The sequence below is a fragment of the Diorhabda sublineata genome, chromosome 9 (assembly GCF_026230105.1).
Source record: "Diorhabda sublineata isolate icDioSubl1.1 chromosome 9, icDioSubl1.1, whole genome shotgun sequence".
NCBI classification, from domain to species: Eukaryota; Metazoa; Arthropoda; class Insecta; order Coleoptera; family Chrysomelidae; genus Diorhabda; species Diorhabda sublineata.
In genome coordinates this window covers 3,905,711-3,927,249 of record NC_079482.1, presented here as the reverse complement: position 1 = coordinate 3,927,249, position 21,539 = coordinate 3,905,711, and the positions used below count along the sequence as shown (strand labels likewise).

General features: G+C 32.9%; 1 protein-coding gene across 3 annotated transcripts in view; it reads right to left on the bottom strand.

The window, feature by feature from the left end:
• LOC130449129 (1-phosphatidylinositol 4,5-bisphosphate phosphodiesterase epsilon-1-like) overlaps window positions 1–21,539 on the bottom strand; it is a 337,095-nt gene that overhangs the window by 281,539 nt on the left and 34,017 nt on the right. For all 3 annotated transcript variants that reach the window (XM_056786816.1, XM_056786818.1, XM_056786817.1), the window contains exon 2: window positions 14,474–14,513. The gene's annotated coding sequence lies outside the window, so the exon portion shown is untranslated. The remainder of the gene's footprint in view (window positions 1–14,473; window positions 14,514–21,539) is intronic.

Genomic DNA, 21,539 nt, shown 5'->3' with positions numbered 1-21,539 from the left:
TTCATTTTAAGCTATAAAAACTGAAAAAATCATTCTTTTTGGATTTTTTTTTAAATTGTTTATCAATTTATGTAGAATCCAAAAAAATATAAGAACTTTATCTGATAATGAGATAATTTTTTGTAAAGGATTATTTTGCAAAACTGTTTTTTTTTACGATTTAAAACAGTAAAACTATGAGAAATTTTCATTCCAGCTATTTCTACTAATTTTTTTTATAAATCCGCCGTAAAATGGAACATTTTGAGACCAAGATCATTAAAATCCATCCATTTTTCGATTTTCTAGAGCCAAAAAACCAGTTGACCGCGAAAGTGTATAATTACCATAATTTTTGGTAAAGGATTATTTTGCAAAACTGTTTTTTTTTTACGATTTAAAACAGTAAAACTATGAGAAATTTTCATTCCAGCTATTTCTACTAATTTTTTTTATAAATCCGCCGTAAAATGGAACATTTTGAGACCAAGATCATTAAAATCCATCCATTTTTCGATTTTCTAGAGCCAAAAAACCAGTTGACCGCGAAAGTGTATAATTACCATGATTTTTGGTAAAGGATTATTTTGCAAAACCGTTTTTATTACGATTTAAAACAGTAAAACTATGAGAAATTTTCATTCCAGCTATTTCTACTAATTTTTTTTATAAATCCGCCGTAAAATGGAACATTTTGAAACCAAGATCATTAAAATCCATCCATTTTTCGATTTTCTAGAGCCAAAAAACCAGGTGACCGTGTAAGTGTATAATTACCATAATTTTTTGTAAAGGATTATTTTGCAAAACCGTTTTTTTTTACGATTTAAAACAGTAAAACTATGAGAAATTTTCATTCCATTTATTTCTACTAATTTTTTTTTATAAATCCGCCGTAAAACGGAACATTTTGAGACCAAGATCATTAAAATCCATCCATTTTTCGATTTTCTAGAGCCAACCTAACCTAACCTAACCAAAAAACCAGTTAACCGCGAAAGTGTATAATTACCATAATTTTTTGTAAAGGATTATTTTGCAAAACCGTTTTTTTTACGATTTAAAACAGTAAAAACTATGAGAAATTTTCATTCCAGCTATTTCTACTATTTTTTTTTTATAAATCCGCCGTAAAATGGAACATTTTGAAACCAAGATCATTAAAATCCATCCATTTTTCGATTTTCTAGAGCCAACCTAACCTAACCTAACCAAAAAACCAGTTGACCGCGAAAGTGTATAATTACCATAATTTTTTGTAAAGGATTATTTTGCAAAACCGTTTTTTTTTACGATTTAAAACAGTAAAACTATGAGAAATTTTCATTCCAGCTATTTCTACTATTTTTTTTATAAATCCGCCGTAAAATGGAACATTTTGAAACCAAGATCATTAAAATCCATCCATTTTTCGATATTCTAGAGCCAACCTAACCTAACCTAACCAAAAAACCAGGTAACCGCGAAAGTGTATAATTACCATAATTTTTTGTAAAGGATTATTTTGCAAAACCGTTTTTTTTACGATTTAAAACAGTAAAACTATGAGAAATTTTCATTCCAGCTATTTCTACTATTTTTTTTTTTATAAATCCGCCGTAAAATGGAACATTTTGAAACCAAGATCATTAAAATCCATCCATTTTTCGATTTTCTAGAGCCAACCTAACCTAACCTAACCAAAAAACCAGTTGACCGCGAAAGTGTATAATTACCATAATTTTTTGTAAAGGATTATTTTGCAAAACCGTTTTTTTTACGATTTAAAACAGTAAAACTATGAGAAATTTTCATTCCAGCTATTTCTACTATTTTTTTTTTATAAATCCGCCGTAAAATGGAACATTTTGAAACCAAGATCATTAAAATCCATCCATTTTTCGATTTTCTAGAGCCAACCTAACCTAACCTAACCAAAAAAACCAGTTAACCGCGAAAGTGTATAATTACCATAATTTTTTGTAAAGGATTATTTTGCAAAACCGTTTTTTTTACGATTTAAAACAGTAAAACTATGAGAAATTTTCATTCCAGCTATTTCTACTATTTTTTTTTTATAAATCCGCCGTAAAATGGAACATTTTGAAACCAAGATCATTAAAATCCATCCATTTTTCGATTTTCTAGAGCCAACCTAACCTAACCTAACCAAAAAACCAGTTGACCGCGAAAGTGTATAATTACCTAATTTTTTGTAAAGGATTATTTTGCAAAACCGTTTTTTTTACGATTTAAAACAGTAAAACTATGAGAAATTTTCATTCCAGCTATTTCTACTATTTTTTTTTATAAATCCGCCGTAAAATGGAACATTTTGAAACCAAGATCATTAAAATCCATCCATTTTTCGATATTCTAGAGCCAACCTAACCTAACCTAACCAAAAAACCAGGTAACCGCGAAAGTGTATAATTACCATAATTTTTTGTAAAGGATTATTTTGCAAAACCGTTTTTTTTACGATTTAAAACAGTAAAACTATGAGAAATTTTCATTCCAGCTATTTCTACTATTTTTTTTTTATAAATCCGCCGTAAAATGGAACATTTTGAAACCAAGATCATTAAAATCCATCCATTTTTCGATTTTCTAGAGCCAACCTAACCTAACCTAACCAAAAAACCAGGTAACCGCGAAAGTGTATAATTACCATAATTTTTTGTAAAGGATTATTTTGCAAAACCGTTTTTTTTACGATTTAAAACAGTAAAACTATGAGAAATTTTCATTCCAGCTATTTCTACTATTTTTTTTTTATAAATCCGCCGTAAAATGGAACATTTTGAAACCAAGATCATTAAAATCCATCCATTTTTCGATTTTCTAGAGCCAACCTAACCTAACCTAACCAAAAAACCAGTTGACCGCGAAAGTGTATAATTACCATAATTTTTTGTAAAGGATTATTTTGCAAAACCGTTTTTTTTACGATTTAAAACAGTAAAACTATGAGAAATTTTCATTCCAGCTATTTCTACTATTTTTTTTTTATAAATCCGCCGTAAAATGGAACATTTTGAAACCAAGATCATTAAAATCCATCCATTTTTCGATTTTCTAGAGCCAACCTAACCTAACCTAACCAAAAAACCAGTTAACCGCGAAAGTGTATAATTACCATAATTTTTTGTAAAGGATTATTTTGCAAAACCGTTTTTTTTACGATTTAAAACAGTAAAACTATGAGAAATTTTCATTCCAGCTATTTCTACTATTTTTTTTTTATAAATCCGCCGTAAAATGGAACATTTTGAAACCAAGATCATTAAAATCCATCCATTTTTCGATTTTCTAGAGCCAACCTAACCTAACCTAACCAAAAAACCAGTTAACCGCGAAAGTGTATAATTACCATAATTTTTTGTAAAGGATTATTTTGCAAAACCGTTTTTTTTACGATTTAAAACAGTAAAACTATGAGAAATTTTCATTCCAGCTATTTCTACTATTTTTTTTTTATAAATCCGCCGTAAAATGGAACATTTTGAAACCAAGATCATTAAAATCCATCCATTTTTCGATTTTCTAGAGCCAACCTAACCTAACCTAACCAAAAAACCAGGTAACCGCGAAAGTGTATAATTACCATAATTTTTTGTAAAGGATTATTTTGCAAAACCGTTTTTTTTACGATTTAAAACAGTAAAACTATGAGAAATTTTCATTCCAGCTATTTCTACTATTTTTTTTTTATAAATCCGCCGTAAAATGGAACATTTTGAAACCAAGATCATTAAAATCCATCCATTTTTCGATTTTCTAGAGCCAACCTAACCTAACCTAACCAAAAAACCAGGTAACCGCGAAAGTGTATAATTACCATAATTTTTTGTAAAGGATTATTTTGCAAAACCGTTTTTTTTACGATTTAAAACAGTAAAACTATGAGAAATTTTCATTCCAGCTATTTCTACTATTTTTTTTTTATAAATCCGCCGTAAAATGGAACATTTTGAAACCAAGATCATTAAAATCCATCCATTTTTCGATATTCTAGAGCCAACCTAACCTAACCTAACCAAAAAACCAGTTGACCGCGAAAGTGTATAATTACCATAATTTTTTGTAAAGGATTATTTTGCAAAACCGTTTTTTTTACGATTTAAAACAGTAAAACTATGAGAAATTTTCATTCCAGCTATTTCTACTATTTTTTTTTTATAAATCCGCCGTAAAATGGAACATTTTGAAACCAAGATCATTAAAATCCATCCATTTTTCGATTTTCTAGAGCCAACCTAACCTAACCTAACCAAAAAACCAGTTGACCGCGAAAGTGTATAATTACCATAATTTTTTGTAAAGGATTATTTTGCAAAACCGTTTTTTTTACGATTTAAAACAGTAAAACTATGAGAAATTTTCATTCCAGCTATTTCTACTATTTTTTTTTATAAATCCGCCGTAAAATGGAACATTTTGAAACCAAGATCATTAAAATCCATCCATTTTTCGATTTTCTAGAGCCAACCTAACCTAACCTAACCAAAAAACCAGTTGACCGCGAAAGTGTATAATTACCATAATTTTTTGTAAAGGATTATTTTGCAAAACCGTTTTTTTTACGATTTAAAACAGTAAAACTATGAGAAATTTTCATTCCAGCTATTTCTACTATTTTTTTTCATAAATCCGCCGTAAAATGGAACATTTTGAAACCAAGATCATTAAAATCCATCCATTTTTCGATTTTCTAGAGCCAACCTAACCTAACCTAACCAAAAAACCAGTTGACCGCGAAAGTGTATAATTACCATAATTTTTTGTAAAGGATTATTTTGCAAAACCGTTTTTTTTACGATTTAAAACAGTAAAACTATGAGAAATTTTCATTCCAGCTATTTCTACTATTTTTTTTTATAAATCCGCCGTAAAATGGAACATTTTGAAACCAAGATCATTAAAATCCATCCATTTTTCGATTTTCTAGAGCCAACCTAACCTAACCTAACCAAAAAACCAGTTGACCGCGAAAGTGTATAATTACCATAATTTTTTGTAAAGGATTATTTTGCAAAACCGTTTTTTTTACGATTTAAAACAGTAAAACTATGAGAAATTTTCATTCCAGCTATTTCTACTATTTTTTTTTATAAATCCGCCGTAAAATGGAACATTTTGAAACCAAGATCATTAAAATCCATCCATTTTTCGATTTTCTAGAGCCAACCTAACCTAACCTAACCAAAAAACCAGTTGACCGCGAAAGTGTATAATTACCATAATTTTTTGTAAAGGATTATTTTGCAAAACCGTTTTTTTTACGATTTAAAACAGTAAAACTATGAGAAATTTTCATTCCAGCTATTTCTACTATTTTTTTTTATAAATCCGCCGTAAAACGGAACATTTTGAAACCAAGATCATTAAAATCCATCCATTTTTCGATTTTCTAGAGCCAAAAAACCAGGTGACCGTGAAAGTGTATAATTACCAAGAATTGGAGAGAGTGGAAATTAATAAAAGAATAGTTGAAATAAAATCCCAGTACCCTGACGATCGAAAGTACATAAAGAACTCTAGAAAAGAACCGATAAAACAAAAAATTACTTCAATAACAATTAGCAGATTCTCAAAAATAGTACCCGTTATATAACATATATATTTTACACTCCATACAATACGTTATAAAAAGACAAGCCAAAAGTTTGTTTTTCTCTCTCAAAAATGTATAAATACAATAAAACAAAATACCGAATACAATAAAGTATTCAAAATCTTTCAATATATTCCCAGAACAAACACACTCCCTACATGCGAAGCTAGAAATAAATTTACGATTTCCATCCAATACGTATACTATATACCTACGCTTGGATAAAAGCTGACTGATATTGAATCGGATTATGTTATTGAATTCATGGGAAATGCCATTTTCCATTTTTTTTTGTAATCGATTTATAAGAGTTAGCTTTATTGGTACGTCCGGCAACGTTGTCATAATTTCTAATAATAGCCATTACTACACGACTCGAAGGACCAATTGTAAGAAATTAATCGTGACTTATAATCTAAATGGCATAATAAATTCAATTAAGAGCCGTTTTTCGCACGAAAACGTGGACATGATATTAAATTATCCAACAATGAATGTCTTCTCTAGAAAAGCATTCCGAATAATGTTTGAATCATTAACGTCATATTATGTTTTAAGTAGGTCCAACAATCTAAAAAGTATTCCTGTTACAATGAGAGTGGGTTTTTCGTGAAAGGTGATATTATCCAATTACTGTTCCATTAGAAGCAAGCTAAAAAGTTTGTAATTGGATTAAGGTCCTACGTCGAGAAAATGCCAAAACAAAAAATAAATAGATAAGCTATTCTGATACAATTCTTTTCCTTGACAGTTTGTATCTAATTCAAGCGGTGATGTAATTTAGATTATGGACGGAATGTGTCAATATAATATACGAGAGTAGGTTAATAAATCCGTGACGCGGCAAGAAAAATGGGCAAAAGGTCCGGTGTATATGACACACTGAACAACGTGGACTCCACAAGGAAGGGGCTGGTGCAGCTCTGGTCACAAGGCCCCAGTCAAGCCGTCTTTTAATTTAATTTTTACATTAATTGCAGAATAGTTTACCGTAGATCTTAGGCTCTTCGCCTCCATTGATCAATTTTGTTAAATGAATTGCAGGCGCAAAACACGTCGCCTGTCAAAAGAAAATCTTTTGTTGTCTTTCCTGTTTTGGATTCATCATGGCTGATTTGAAAACTAGATTTGTGAGCTGTGAAGAAATTTGTCACCTGTTTGCTCCAGTTTTTTAGTACTCATGAGTCAACACCAGGAAGAGCTGAACATTAAAACTGATAATTTCGTTGCTTATTAACCTCCAGACTTTGCTGATACAGAAGAAGAAACTCTTCATATGAAGAATGTATTTATAACAGTTTCCCAATCAAAAACCTCCAGGCCATTTTCTTGAACCTAGACTTTTCTTTACCATCCCAGTTACAATCTCAACGGCTGAGAAGTCTTTTAGTAGATTGTCGAATTCACTGAAAACTTGGCAATGGAGCACAACTGGCCAAACTCGTCTGAACAATGTGACAATGCTGGCAATTGAGAGTGAATTGGTGAAAACTGTTGACTTTCTAACGTCATCAATGATTTAGGTGAAACGAAAGCTAGAGAAGCCATGATTAAATAGACTTTCCAACATCAAAGTAAACATTTTGTAATTAGAGTATCCACCGCGTTAAAAAACATTAATTGTTTAGCTCCTAGCTTTGACATAATCTTATATAATGATTTATTTTATGTTTGCAGCAGTTTTGTCAATAAAGTTTAGTTTTTAGAATGAACTGATAACCTTAATTTGTAAAAGGTTAAAAAATTACCATTTAATTTTCAACTTAACATACCGGTAACTCGCGAACATGAAAGATAGAAAGGGGCGAGCTGGATCCTGCTTATAAGGCCCCCAATCAAATGTGGGGGACATGCAACGTTCCGATCGAAATAATTCACAAAACGGTGTCTTACAAACCAAACCATGTTTATGTTTTGTCAACTTTGTATTGGCAACGCTGCTTTATTTCACAAGCTTATTGTTGCTTTTTATTTGTTATTTGAAATTTTGTATCAAAATAATGGTTTTTCCATATCGTTCTTTGAAGAAACTAATGCGAACAACAAGGGATCATCTTGAAATCGCGTTCACTATCCCGTGAGACGCCAAACAGTTCGTACTAAAGAAACTGTACATGGAAGCATTGAAATACTCGATTCTATAAACTCTTCGCCGTTATGTTCTTCGACACTAGGAGATTTCTATATGAATGGGCAAAGCGGTTTAAACAAGCGCGTGAAAGATGATGAAAGGCTTAGAGCAGAAAATATCGTCAATATAATCAAGACTCTCCGCCAAAAACTCACCAAATAAAAATAATTGCGTCGATTGATTTGTGAGAATTTTCTTGCGCTCATTCGATTGGATAAGGAATGAAAAGTTTTGAAATATAACCGGGAAAAAGTCGACAGAGGTGGTTGAAAAAGGTGGTGAACTTCTCATAAAACCAAAAATGAAGATCATTCTCTTTGATATCCAGGTTTGATTACCACAAGTCCAAGCATTGACTGATGGCTTCTACAAGGACGCATTTCGTGCAAGATCTACGAAACGGGTCAGTACCTCAACATTTATTCGCCAACACAGTCCAGATGAGAGTCGGGTAGACTTCTAGCTATTTCTTAAAATGAGAACACTAAAGAAATGGTCGATTTAGTTAATTTACAAGCCGGTTTTGAATATATTAACATCAGCAGTCTTGCAGGTCGAAGTTGGAGGAGCGGTAGACCAAATGTTAAGCCCCCCAGGGTAATAATATAGAAGAATGCATCATATAAGCGTTTATGTGAAAATCTCGCAGTATTTGGTGTTGTTCAGGTGCAATATGGACCAGTTATATGCAAAACAACAGAAATCAAACAAATTTTGAAAACATTTGGTTTCTCTGGGTTTAAGCTGGAATTACTGGAGCCGTTGGTGATATTCATACTGAATAAACGGATTGTTTACTTTCAATCTCTGAAGACGATAACTTGGTTATCGAAACGCGCGTCATAGCGACCGTTTGTGTGACTGTTATGTTTCAGATATTGACTATATTCAAAACGCTAAAATATTCAGTAGTTATATTATTATATTACGAAATTTGGATCACACTTAGAAGATATCAAGAAAGGTCAAATGTCTCAACGCTCAATCCCATTTCAGGCGTAAACTGTGTTAAGGTTAGAACTTTGAGTATCGTTTTATTATACTAAATCATAACTATATACTTAGAAGTATTATTTTCATTAACAACAATGTGCCAAAGTTTATACATGATTAGAAACGTACAAACCATAATATGAGGGAGAATGAATCACCCTATATAAACTTTATATACGATTACATTATACATTTGTTCATCAATCCGTTTGTTTTATATTTTTTTACAAATACGTACTGGTGTTTTCGTTTTATGAAACTAATATTAAGATTTATCATAACCACAAATCCTTCTTTTGTTTTCTTTATATTCAATTCTATTTTCCATTTCATCCTTCTGGGTTTAATTTATGTTGAGTGGGCTTTACAGAAAACTCTGTTCACTTGTGAAGCTCGATCTATTTTCTCTAACACAAGAATATCTATAACGTTAAATTGAACTTTCGATATTTCACTATTATCGGATTTCCAAAAGATCCTACCTAAGTATCTGAAAGGTACTACGGGTATTAGAGAAGCTGTAAAACTTTCAATAACATACACTAGCACGCGGAAAATAGATTTACGAACTTAATTATAAACAAATAAGACAAAATCTACTAGATGTTGGTTGAAATAATTCCAGAAAAGTGTTTGATTCAAACATACCAAAATTAGAAGCAAAAATATCAATGGAAAACAATGAAATTTTCAAGTTTTAGAAACAAAAATATTCTGTTGAAATTTTAAACAAATAGTAATGACGCAAAAAAGGATATTTAAATAGATTGAATAATAAATACACAAGGCAAGTTGAAATGAAACCAAGAAACTCTAAAGTAATCACTGAAGTTTATATTTTAAAATAATCCAACCAAACGTTGACCCCCTCTACAATGGCATTCCTTTAAACTTTCTTGGATATCACTGTAGAGTTTATGTTTGAGATATTCCCACAGAAATAAGACGGGAATCATTAAATCTGGGCTACGAGGGGGCCATAGGAGATATCACCTCTTTCAGAAATCAACTGGTAGCTCCGTCTTGTTGAAATCAAGTCCTAGAATTCAGTATTCTTTGAGCTAGCAAACCTTTCAACATCACTGCGTAGCGTTCAGTATTAACAGTGATGTTTCACTTCGAGCGTTTTCAAAGATAAAAAATTGATGATTATTCCTCTGCCCGAGTTGCTAGTAATACTATCTCTTCGAGGGGCAGGCCGAGAAAAACAGCCAAAACAAACGACAAACTATAAAGAAAATGAAAATTAGAAAACTAGGAGTAATCCACCTCAAAAAAAAGAGGATTTAAAGCGCCAAAAACGATAGACATAATCCACATGGGATTGAAAGGCTTAATGATGATGATGATGATGATGACTATCTCTTCAAGACTATGCGTTGGTTTTTGGTACTTGAGTTTGGGATTCTCACTGTTCCAGTGACGATAATTTTAACTTTTTTACAAACCCATTGATATGAAAATTGGAGACATAAGAAATATATTATCAAAATTGGAAAATCGATAGAGCACTAACCTTTCTCTTAAGACACATATCTTTTAATTATTTTGTTTAACTGCATCTTGTATGAAGCAGTTTTAAATTCGTTCAGTAAGACAGATGATCTCTTGCAAGTATACAATCGTGGACATTTTGCTTGTGGTTCAAACGTCTCTTTCAAACGTTTCATCAATATTTTATTCAAATTAGCACTTGGAGATTCACTAATCCGTCCTAGACGCCTGGTAACATCGATGTGACTGTTTTTCCTATCGGAGAGGAAATCCTCATGAACGTCCCCCCCTCCGGGCTCCCGCATTTCGCAACGGTATCCACTCTCGTATTGCTTTCGTTATATCTAGTTCCTATTATCTTTCTCTTTGGCACTCAATCATCTTGGCAATATTGAAACTTCGTCCAGATTTCTGAATATACAAGTTTCTCACATTTTCTCATATAGACCAATAGAATGCTCAGCATCATCATCTTCCTCACTGCAATAGGTGCATTTAGGAGTGTCTGATATCCGCCTGGTATGAAGGTAATCAGTTTCCCAATGATTCCTGTTCATTCAGACTTCGATAATAGGAATGAGTCGGTAGATCCATCGACCATATATTCTGTTTTTCCATTTTTTTTTTTACTTGCAGCTCCATAGGACCCAGAACTGCGACAACCCCTATTCCTTCGGCAGATACAATCCGGTAGACGCTGTATCTTCCTCTGTAATCGTGTCAGCATTATGATAAGACTTTTTTTCGTAGAGAATCTGTAATGCACAATGCTCGAAAGGGATTTCATCTGTGGCGTTCCAGCAGTATTTCGGACATACAAAACCGCCTTTCGACTTCTCTCGGCTTGAGTTCATGTGGAACCCAATTTTCTTACTTTTGAATATATCCAGCTGCTTCTAAACGTTATAAAATGGCTGCTTGAGTGACACCCAAAGATTCTGCGGGCTCTTCTTGTGTTTGGCAATAATCTTCATCGAGTGATGCTTCCAGCTCTTCATCTTCAAACTTTTTTAGCTGCCCTGGACGTTCATCGTCTTCCAAGTCAAAATCACCATGTTCACCATAAACTTCGACCAAAATGCGATGACTTTCGGCAGCATTTTTCTTCATATTAAAGTAATGAAGAAGAACAAAGTTCGATATATTTGAGTAAAACAAAATTATTGTTGTTAACGGTTTAAATGGATGACATATACTGAAAAGATGTAGAATAACAGTAGCTTTACAACGCAGGGTCGGAATATTGGAATGATGTAATATTATACAAGCTACGCCATCTCTTAGCAAACAGCACGAATTAAGTTATAGACCTGTAGATATATCTGAAAATTTTCTTATAGCTGCATATGATTTTGACAAAAAAAAAATATCAACGATTAACGTGTTATATTATGAAAATTAGAGTTTACAAAATATGATTATTCCAAAAATTCATCATGAACGATAAATTTATTATCTAAAATGTCGTCGATCATGAGCACTTCCTTTTCGTTGCTGATCCAGCTTTACCAGATAATAATGCCATATTCTGAAGAATCTACTACTTCTATTCCTCGCAGTTTCAAGCTGACCTCGACTTTAATTTTAATGCATACGTAACCTAACACTATAATTAGTTATCCAACTGCTGTTCGTGACAGTAATTTTTCCAAAAAATGTATCAGGATAAGCAATTCAATTATGGAAATTAACGTCAATCATCCACAATCTGCCTTATCCAATCAATTAATTATCCACAACGACGTATTTTTTTTTCTAATCGATTAACTTGCAGATCTTATGATAATCTTTTTTCTCGGCCATTACGTAAAATTTCCCCTCTATTGATAACATAGAAATTGCCGGAAAACATACACCGTAAAGGAAATCGGACTCTCAGGTTCAGACTTTAATTTGCTCCATTATGGGGATAATGGGAAAACTGGGAAAAGAAAAATTGGAGAGTGGCTTAAAGTACGTATCGAATTATTTTAAGATAGATAAAAATATTCTTCTTTATCAAAATGTGATATTGACACTGACAATTTGCGTATTTATATTATTTTAATTCATAATCTTGTTTATTTTTTTCACACTGTTCTTTTCATTCTACTTGAATCCATTTAGTTATTGAAAATTCTATCTGTGCTCAAATTTGAATCGGTGGCGGCTTTAAAATAAAAGAAATTGTTCGCTTATATAAGGGTTACGATAAAAAATAATTTGTCGAAATAATTACAATTTGTGATAATTTTTTTCAGAACGTCTCTATATGGCGAATGGTTTCCTTGGAATGTACAACGATCTAAAAAATATCTCCTAAACCATAAATTGTATCGAGTTAAACAAAGAGTACCTTTTTGTTAAGAAATCGATCGAAAAATTCATGTTTGCAATCTTTAGATTGTACAGGTTGTCCTTGTTAACCATCTACTCACTCTCGAATTTTTTGCATCAACTCCCGGAACACTCGGTATAGAATATTGATTCCAAAGACGCCATTTTATAATCCAGACATCTATTTTGTTTATTCAATTTTGAAAATTCTTTACCACTATTACAATTGATTCTCCTACAACAGTGTCTTCTGCAAATGTAACCATTTTAACAATTTTCATACCAGGGATGTCCCAAATATATAATGAGCCCTCGGGAAACCCTTGTTTTAATCAATCGAAACTCTAAATATCCTTTTTTGGTTTAACTATTAGCTATTAGCTAAATATATTGCTAAGGGGATTTTTTTTTCTAATTTTTAGTAACAAACTAACTAAAAAACTAATTATTTAGAATTAGGGCTTCAGGCAAAAATCGTTGCCAAAATTTTTTCACGCATTTCGGGTTGTTTCTGAGGGTACAAATAGTTAATTTGATATGTCTCCTATATTATTTCCATTATTTTAGACATTACATGGTACAACTTACATATAATAAATCAATTAAACCTAACCTAGCCTAACCAAGATGGTAATAATTAGTAATAATAGTTTTTTTACAATTTTGTCGCAACTAGTAGAAACATTGTTTTTAAATTTTATACGAATATGTTTTGGAAGCTGAAACATCCAATGAATTTGTTTTTATGTTTGATTCTCATAGAGGGCGCTAGTTATACCGTTCGTATCAAGTAGTATTGAACATAACTTTCTCAATATTAGATTTATTAAGAAATATTTCAGGTGAACTTAAACATCATTCATACCAATAACTCCCAGTTATTGGTATGGAAAAAGATGTTATGTTATCTTGGTTACCAACTATTCCATTGAAAAGTACATGCATTTTATTCCACGGAAGGTACTTAACAAAGATGTCGTTATGAATCGATTCTAATATTATTCTAAAGTACGGCTCTGGAAAAATAATTGAAGTCATTTGAACAATAAAAGATGTCATTTTATTGACAAAAGATGGGCCTATATTGCTGACTGTATTTGGTTTTTGCAACTTCTTATTTGTACGATTTATACAGTGTGATAGTTAAAGTTAGAATTTTTTTGATATGCAAGGATTCCTACTTTTTTCCATTCCGATTGAGGTACCTCCAAAACATGTGATTTAAACCCATAAACTGTTTCTTCGGGTATAGAAAAACGTTGAACTCGCATTTAATGGGCTCCAAACAAGGACTGTAACCATCAATTCGATGTTTTGACTATTCAAAAACGTTTTTGTTTGAACTGATGTGTGACAGCTCGCATTGTCTTGTTGGAGAATGAATCGTCTTCTGCGATTGATTTCCCTTATTTTGGCAAACAAATGCTGGTGAATAGTTTGAGTCCCAGAACCGCAAAACACGATCATCAAATTGTTGTTTTTTTCATACTAAGGTTTCCATAGCTCATTGCCCATACTTATTTAACTTACTAATCAATAATTAATAACTTTATCGATACTTAATATCAGCATCGGTTATTACTTCATAATTTTCGAATCAAAATATTCCGAAAACGGTACACACTATCAACTTTTGTCAAGAGTACCTTTTTGGAGTAAAATTAAATGATGTTAATAAATCTAATATTGAAACCGTGAAACTAACGCCCTATATGAGAGTCAGACAGTCAGATTTTTGTACTGAGCAGATTCCAAATATTTTTCAGTTTTCTATCTATCCTAGATCCGGGATCTTTTTCAAAAACGTTAATTTTCGAAGTTTGGCTTTTATCTTGATATTAAGAATTTTCATTAAAAATTATTCATATATGTTTTTAAAGGATCTTGAATGACCAATTCAATCAATTTGCATGTAAAAATACTTATATACATTCATGCATCGATGAATCAGGTTATTTACTCACCCAGAATTCCAATTACCTCTTCGGGATCGATAAATTGTTCCTGAAACAAAGTAATCCGATGTAAAATATTTAATGGAGCGAGGCAATGCTCGGATATATCACAACATTATTAGTAGTAGAATATTGGATATTGAATTCCTATAGTTGTAACAGAACCGTCTCGATACATTTATTAATATCTACTAATATCATCTTAAGATACGTTTTTAATAAAATTAATGGAAAATCCTTTGAAAAAGATGAAAATTATACAAATACAAATATTGAGTATGCTTTGAAAACAAAGAGAAATTAATAAAAACGATGTTGGTGATGAAATAGAAGTGATAAAGAAAATAGAAACCAAAATTAAGAACAGTTTTTGCAAAAGGCTTTCTTTGGATGAATTTGGATGATTTTAAAAAAATCTTTAATCAACAACAATGCATAGAAAAGCTTCGTGCAACTTTTGGCAACAATCAGAGAAGACTCTTTTTACAATTGGTGGGCAGAATTTGGTAATTGTGGTGCAGCCGTCAATGATGGTCAACCATAATCCGTTATCATTCTAAGAAACATCGATACTGTTCGAAACAGACGCGTGACTGACAGACAAATAGATGTAGACTTCAATACAATCGATTAAGCTGCGAGGTAGATAGATTCCGCGTGCCATTTCCTATAAATCACGTCAAACAACTGAATATTTCGAGTAGAAAAACATCGAGTTAATGTCTCATTGCCCGTATTTACCTTATGACTTTTTCTTGTTCCCCACTGTCAAAGCAAAAATGCGCTTACAGCGATTCGCATCACCCCAAGAAGAATTTGAAAATCACATTTCTACGATATCAGTTTCAAAGTGAAAAACATGTTTCCGGAATTGTAACGTATGCAAAAATTCATTCGAAAAACGACAAAACACTTTATTTCGAACTTGTTACTAGTTCACTTTTTGTAAAAACTTAAAAAAAAAGCCGCGTGACAGGATTTCGATTTTATTAAAATCATAGATTCTTATTCTCTTTGCATTTTAATTTTTGCATTTCATACGTGCAATTGTGATGTTCCTCAGCCAACTGTAGCCTCTTAATTGCATTTTGACGTCTTTAAAGAGGTTTATCCACTGCCACCTTTCTAAAAAGGCTGAGCTGTTATCTCTGAGTCTGTGAATCGTCCATCACGTTTACTTTCATTGGTTGTGGCTTTTTCAGGTCACCATGAACGTTTTTCTATAGGCAAATGTCCTGCTGGGACATTTTTTTCACGTTGTAATGATTCGTTTACTTTTGCTTAGATCAGGAAGACGAAAACAATTCGCAAAAGATGCAAAAATTAACTAGCAGGAAATCACCTGGAAGACCTCCCACGAGATGGCACAAAAGGACATCTACTTCTCAAGAGGCTGAATAGCAGAAGAAACAAGACCAAGTTTAAACAAAAGAGAAAGAAGAAGAAAGAGAAAACAATTTGTATTCGAACTTCACAAAAAGATATCTTGGTTCAAAAAGTATAAATCACTTTATGTTCTTTAGTTTCGCAAGGTTAACTGGGACTAAACTACAATCATAAACACTGAAAAAATTATCCACAATTAGAGAATAATAAACAAATCAGCCGGTACTTGCAAATTTTGACTAATATATGCGTTCGTATAAAGTAGAAGACACTATTATTTTTATTTGTAAACATCTTCGCTTCAAAATATAAAAGATCAAGTGCTACATTTTGAGATTCATTGAATTGATTATGAGGTGGGTAAAAACTTTTGCCCCTAGAGTATAATAACGCCCATACTTAATTAGAAACATAGTTAAAGAGGAAGTTTATAAACGCATTTTATTACTTGCTCAAAATTTTGAAAAATCCGGTACTGTCTAATCAATTTAGAGCCAGGCAGGTCATTTCACGTTATTATAATTTCGATAAACGACCTAGTATTCAACAGAACAAATTGAATTAGAGCTATATCACAAAACGCAAATATGAATTGTTGAACAATGCAGATTGTTTTTCAAAAAATATTTACCGGCGAAATAGAAATGTAAAGATTGTATCCAAGCGTTGTTCGTTCGTAAGTCGATTCATGATTAAACTATAGACCGAATTGAACAAGTTTGAAAATGGCACAAGACACGATTCACGCTTGATCTGTCAAAAACAGTGTTGCCAAAAAGATACCAGCAAAAAAATCACTTTTCAATATACTTTCAAATTAAATTAAATATTCAAAATTACCACCATTCACTTCTTGAGGTTAACCGAGGCGATTTTGGAATTCTCGTACAACATTTTGTATGACCTCGGGGATTATTTTGTTAATTTCTTCCGTTATCATAACTTTTGAATCAGCAATATTGTCTGGTCTATTAAAGACGAAGAATAACAACTTATTTTCCAAATACAGATTGTTCCGAAACTTGATGCAAAAAATTAGGAGTAGGCGACATAAAAACAATGCTGTGACCAAAATTTTTCTCATACAACCCCTTGTTTCTAAGTTATAAGCATTTAGTTGAGAATTTATATTCAAGTATATTTTTTGTTTTTGTTTGATAAGTTGTAGGCACTGATGCAGTATTTGTTATAAGACAGATCGAATACAAAAAACCAGCCTGCATATGTTTCATAGATCTGCAAAAAGCATTTGACCTGGTTCGATTTGAGGATGTTGTACATTGACTCCACGACAGACAAGTACCCCATACCTTAGTCAAAGTCATAGAGAATCTATACAGACCGAACACAATCCAGGCCAAGATCGACGGAACCAATCCCCGTGGAAAGAGGAACACGTCTGGGCGACTCACTAAGTCCACTCCTTTTCAACATAATTATGGATGAAATAATAAAGCAAGTACGCAGATTGAACGGATACAAAATGGGTGATCGCAATATTACAATCCTGTGCTGGTTGAAGAAAACGAAGACGACCTCCAAAGGCTGCTATATCTCTTTAATTGCACAGAAAATCTCTAAATATGATGGTTTCTGCCTCCAAAACAACATCAAAAATACCTCTTAGATGCAAGCTGGTCGTAGACGACAAAATAATCCAGCAAGAAATGAAATTCAAATATCTGGGTATAGAATTATCCGGATATGGTGATATTGAGACAGAAGTAAGACAGGAAACAATAAAAGCAGCAAGAGCAGCCGGAACGACACTTTAAGGAAAAACAAATACATAAGTGATGAGGTCAAGTCAAGAACCTACGAAACTGTAATCAGACCCATAATGACGTACACAGCAGAAACTCTGGCTGATACAGCAAAAACAAAAAGGATCCTGGAAACAAACGAAATGAAAGTCCTACGAAAAATTTTTGGAAAAATGCTCCTAGACAGGTAGCGACGACATACGGCAAAAATGCAGAGTGGAAAATATTAACGAATGAGTACTGAGAGGAAAGCGCGAATGGGACGAACACATAAGTAGAATGAGCGAGGAAAGAATAGTGAGGATAACACGAGACAACTCACCAATGGGGAAAAGAAGTATGAAAAGTCCACGAAAATGATCAGGCAATCTAGCTAAAATGGAGTAGGGAGAAGAAGAAGAAGCTGTAGGCTAACCAACTAAATTTTTCTACATTTCAATTTTTTTCATTATGTACGTAAAACGATGTTCAATTTCGGCCCATATCATTGCTGTTTATCTTCTGGTAGTTGACTTCTCCTTGACCAAACCCTCGCAAACGTGTGGACGTAGGATTAAATCGCTCAAATCACTCGAATTAATTACTTTTTTTTATTTAATTCTGCAGCTAATACATCAACAACTAGACTGCCTGAAGCGCGTTTCAATAATCATGTACCGAATACAAACAATTTTAAATTTTTAAAAAACGTCCGAACTTTTTCGTGATAGTATGAGTGTTTTTTTGGAAATTTTATGCTACGTTTGAAACACTTGGGAAAATTTGACGTTTGAATACCATCTACACTCTGGAGACTACAAAATTACTATAATATAAATGATATATTGAAGTTACATATAATTAGTTGTACACAATTTCTTTCTACAAACATCTATTGGAAAATGCTTAGCTCAAGTAAATCACTTAAATCTATCAACTCATACGAAGATGGTCCCAGAAGTACTTGGTTTGACCTAAAGATGACGGTAGTAGCTTGAAAAATATCAGTGTATGAGAAAGTACACAATCTATACAGCATATGTTTGAAATTTGAAAACACCACGTTGAATAGTATTTGTTTGTGAACGTTTTCAGTGAATTTGTAAACATGGAAAAAAGCTCACTCTAAATGAGACTGCTCCAATAGTAAAATATTGGATAGCAGAGTTGAAACGAGGCCACACGACCTGCCAAGACCACCATCGCAGTTGTCGACCAAATGAGGTGACGACCCCAGAAATATTGAAGAAAATGGATGACTGAAAGTGCGCGAGCTAGCAGATATAGTAGGCATTTCAAAAAGTGAAATACATCGCATATTTACTGAAAATTTTGACATAAGAAAGTTGTGCATAAGATGGGTGCCGCGTTTGCTCACAATGGAACAAAAACAGCGTCGTGAAGATGCTTCCATCGAGTGTTTGGTAATTGTTTCACAGAATCGAAGCCGGATTTTTCCACCATTTCATAACCATAATGGTCCATAATTTCACGCCGGAAGCAAAATAACAATCAAAACAGCGGACTGTAAAAGAAAAACCTAAGAAAGTGTTGATTCAGCTCACACATCTGTTATTGTATATAAATTAAAGTTTGATGAGCTACATCATGCTCTCTATTCGCCAGATTTAGCCCATTCGGATTATTTTCTGTTCCCAGACTTAAAAAAATGGCTCGGTTCCAACATGAAGAGGTGATGTCGTCAGTTAATGGTTATTTCGAAGACTTATTGAACATCGCTGGGAAAAGTTTTTCCAAAATGTGTGTGTTTCGTTTGTTAGCCCAGAGATATTTCTGGGACCATTTTCTTAATACTTTCATGAACTAATTCTTGCTAATGCAATATGTGTTTTGAAACGACATGGACTATGGAAATAGTCGAAAGTGATTGAAGAATATGTTTTTATAAGTAGATTTTCAACTACTAAAAGAGTGCTAAACTAAGAGGACCTTCAGACAATGAGTAAAAAAATTTAAACAACTAAACCAAGTTAGCGATCCGAGTGTGTCTTCATAATAACTGTCGCTTTGACTCTACTTCGCTTGGGAAATTCCGCAGGTTCCATAAAGGTAGAGAAACAAAAGAAAATCGCATCTGGTATTCCGGTAATTGGGCCCCCGAGACGTTTTTATTGCAAATTGTATTTTAATTTTGTAAAAGATATGCAGTCATGTGAAGTATTCGTATCATACATACTGATGAAAGTTAACAATACACTCCTTTAGCGTCCTATGCTATTTCACCTGAGTTAAAAGCAATAAAAATAAGGTCGATAATCATAAATAATCAACGTCTTATTTAATAATTATGAGTTTTTTATTGATAATTGCATATATTGCAGATGGAGAAGCTTCAGAATAAAAATACGAAGATATAACTTAAAGACAAATCAAGATACAGAGTGTTCTATCACAAAGAGTCTACTGTAATTTTGTGTCATCATTTTCACAACATCTACTACTTGTTAGTTTGTTATTTGTACGCCTCATTTTGATAAACATAGTTGTTAGTTTTCAGGTTATTTGCTTTTAAAACTAAAGTATCTTCAATAATTCAACTGATAGTTGTTAATTCCAGTCTTGAATCTTTACTAGAACAAAGTAGTTGCTACAGTCTCGAATTTGGTTTCCTAAACCTGAGTTTATATTGAAACCAATATAAACTGATACTTGTCTAGCAGTGACTCAGACTAAAAAGAGATGTTGCAGGCCCGTTTCCGAACGGTAAATATAATATTAGTAGTTGTGGTTTCGTCGACGTTTGCGTTTTCATAAACCTTTAGGGTCTTGCGGAAAGTTTTTTCTTTCCTTACTGGCCAGAAGCTAATGGCACCTCAGAAAGGCTTACCACCAGAGCTGGATGCACATTTGATGAAGAATCAGACCATTCTCTGTGTAACCACCGGCGTTATCTTCGCAAATCTGATTTCAAAATAATCTGTCCCAATTGGTTACCAGCCAATAATTGAGTTTCCCATTGAATAATGGGAAACTAGTAGAAGCTCGAGCATAAGTTTATGAAAGACAGAGCAGAACATGTGGCCGAAGATAGCATTGATGTATTGACCGCAGAATATAAGCAGGCGAAGAAAACCCTCAAGGAAATGGAAGGAAGGAATTGAACAAAATATAAAAGACAGAGCAGAACATGTGGCCGAAGATAGCATTGATATATTGACCGCAGAATATAAGCAGGCGAAGAAAACCCTCAAGGAAATGGAAGGAAGGAATTGAACAAAGGATAAAAGACAGAGCAGAACATGTGGCCGAAGATAGCATTGATATATTGACCGCAGAATATAAGCAGGCGAAGAAAACCCTCAAGGAAATGGAAGGAAGGAATTGAACAAAGGATAAAAGACAGAGCAGAACATGTGGCCGAAGATAGCATTGATATATTGACCGCAGAATATAAGCAGGCGAAGAAAACCCTCAAGGAAATGGAAGGAAGGAATTGAACAAAGGATAAAAGACAGAGCAGAACATGTGGCGAAGATAGCATTGATATATTGACCGCAGAATATAAGCAGACGAAGAAAACCCTCAAGGACATGGAAGGAAGGAATTTAAGACAACATAAAAGACGGAGCTATCTAGGAAAACGATAGATAGAAAAGTGTGATCCCCTCTGTATATGTATATATGAACTATCTATGTGGTACATCTTAAATTGTAATTTAAAAAGTTCCATTATAATTATAATTTGTTTGATTTTGCTGGTCTCTCTTTTACATTCGTTCTACGACGACGATATAATATCTAGTGCTGTTATCACCTTAATTGGGGTGTGTATTGAGGTGTGTCTGTCATCTTTACTCTACATATATGTTTATTTTGACTTATTAGACAGATATAACCATCACGATGTTGTTTGTGGACGTTCTAAAGGGTTTGACCGTTGAACTACTATCCGTATGTTGGTTTAGTGTACATGGTGACTTTTTAGT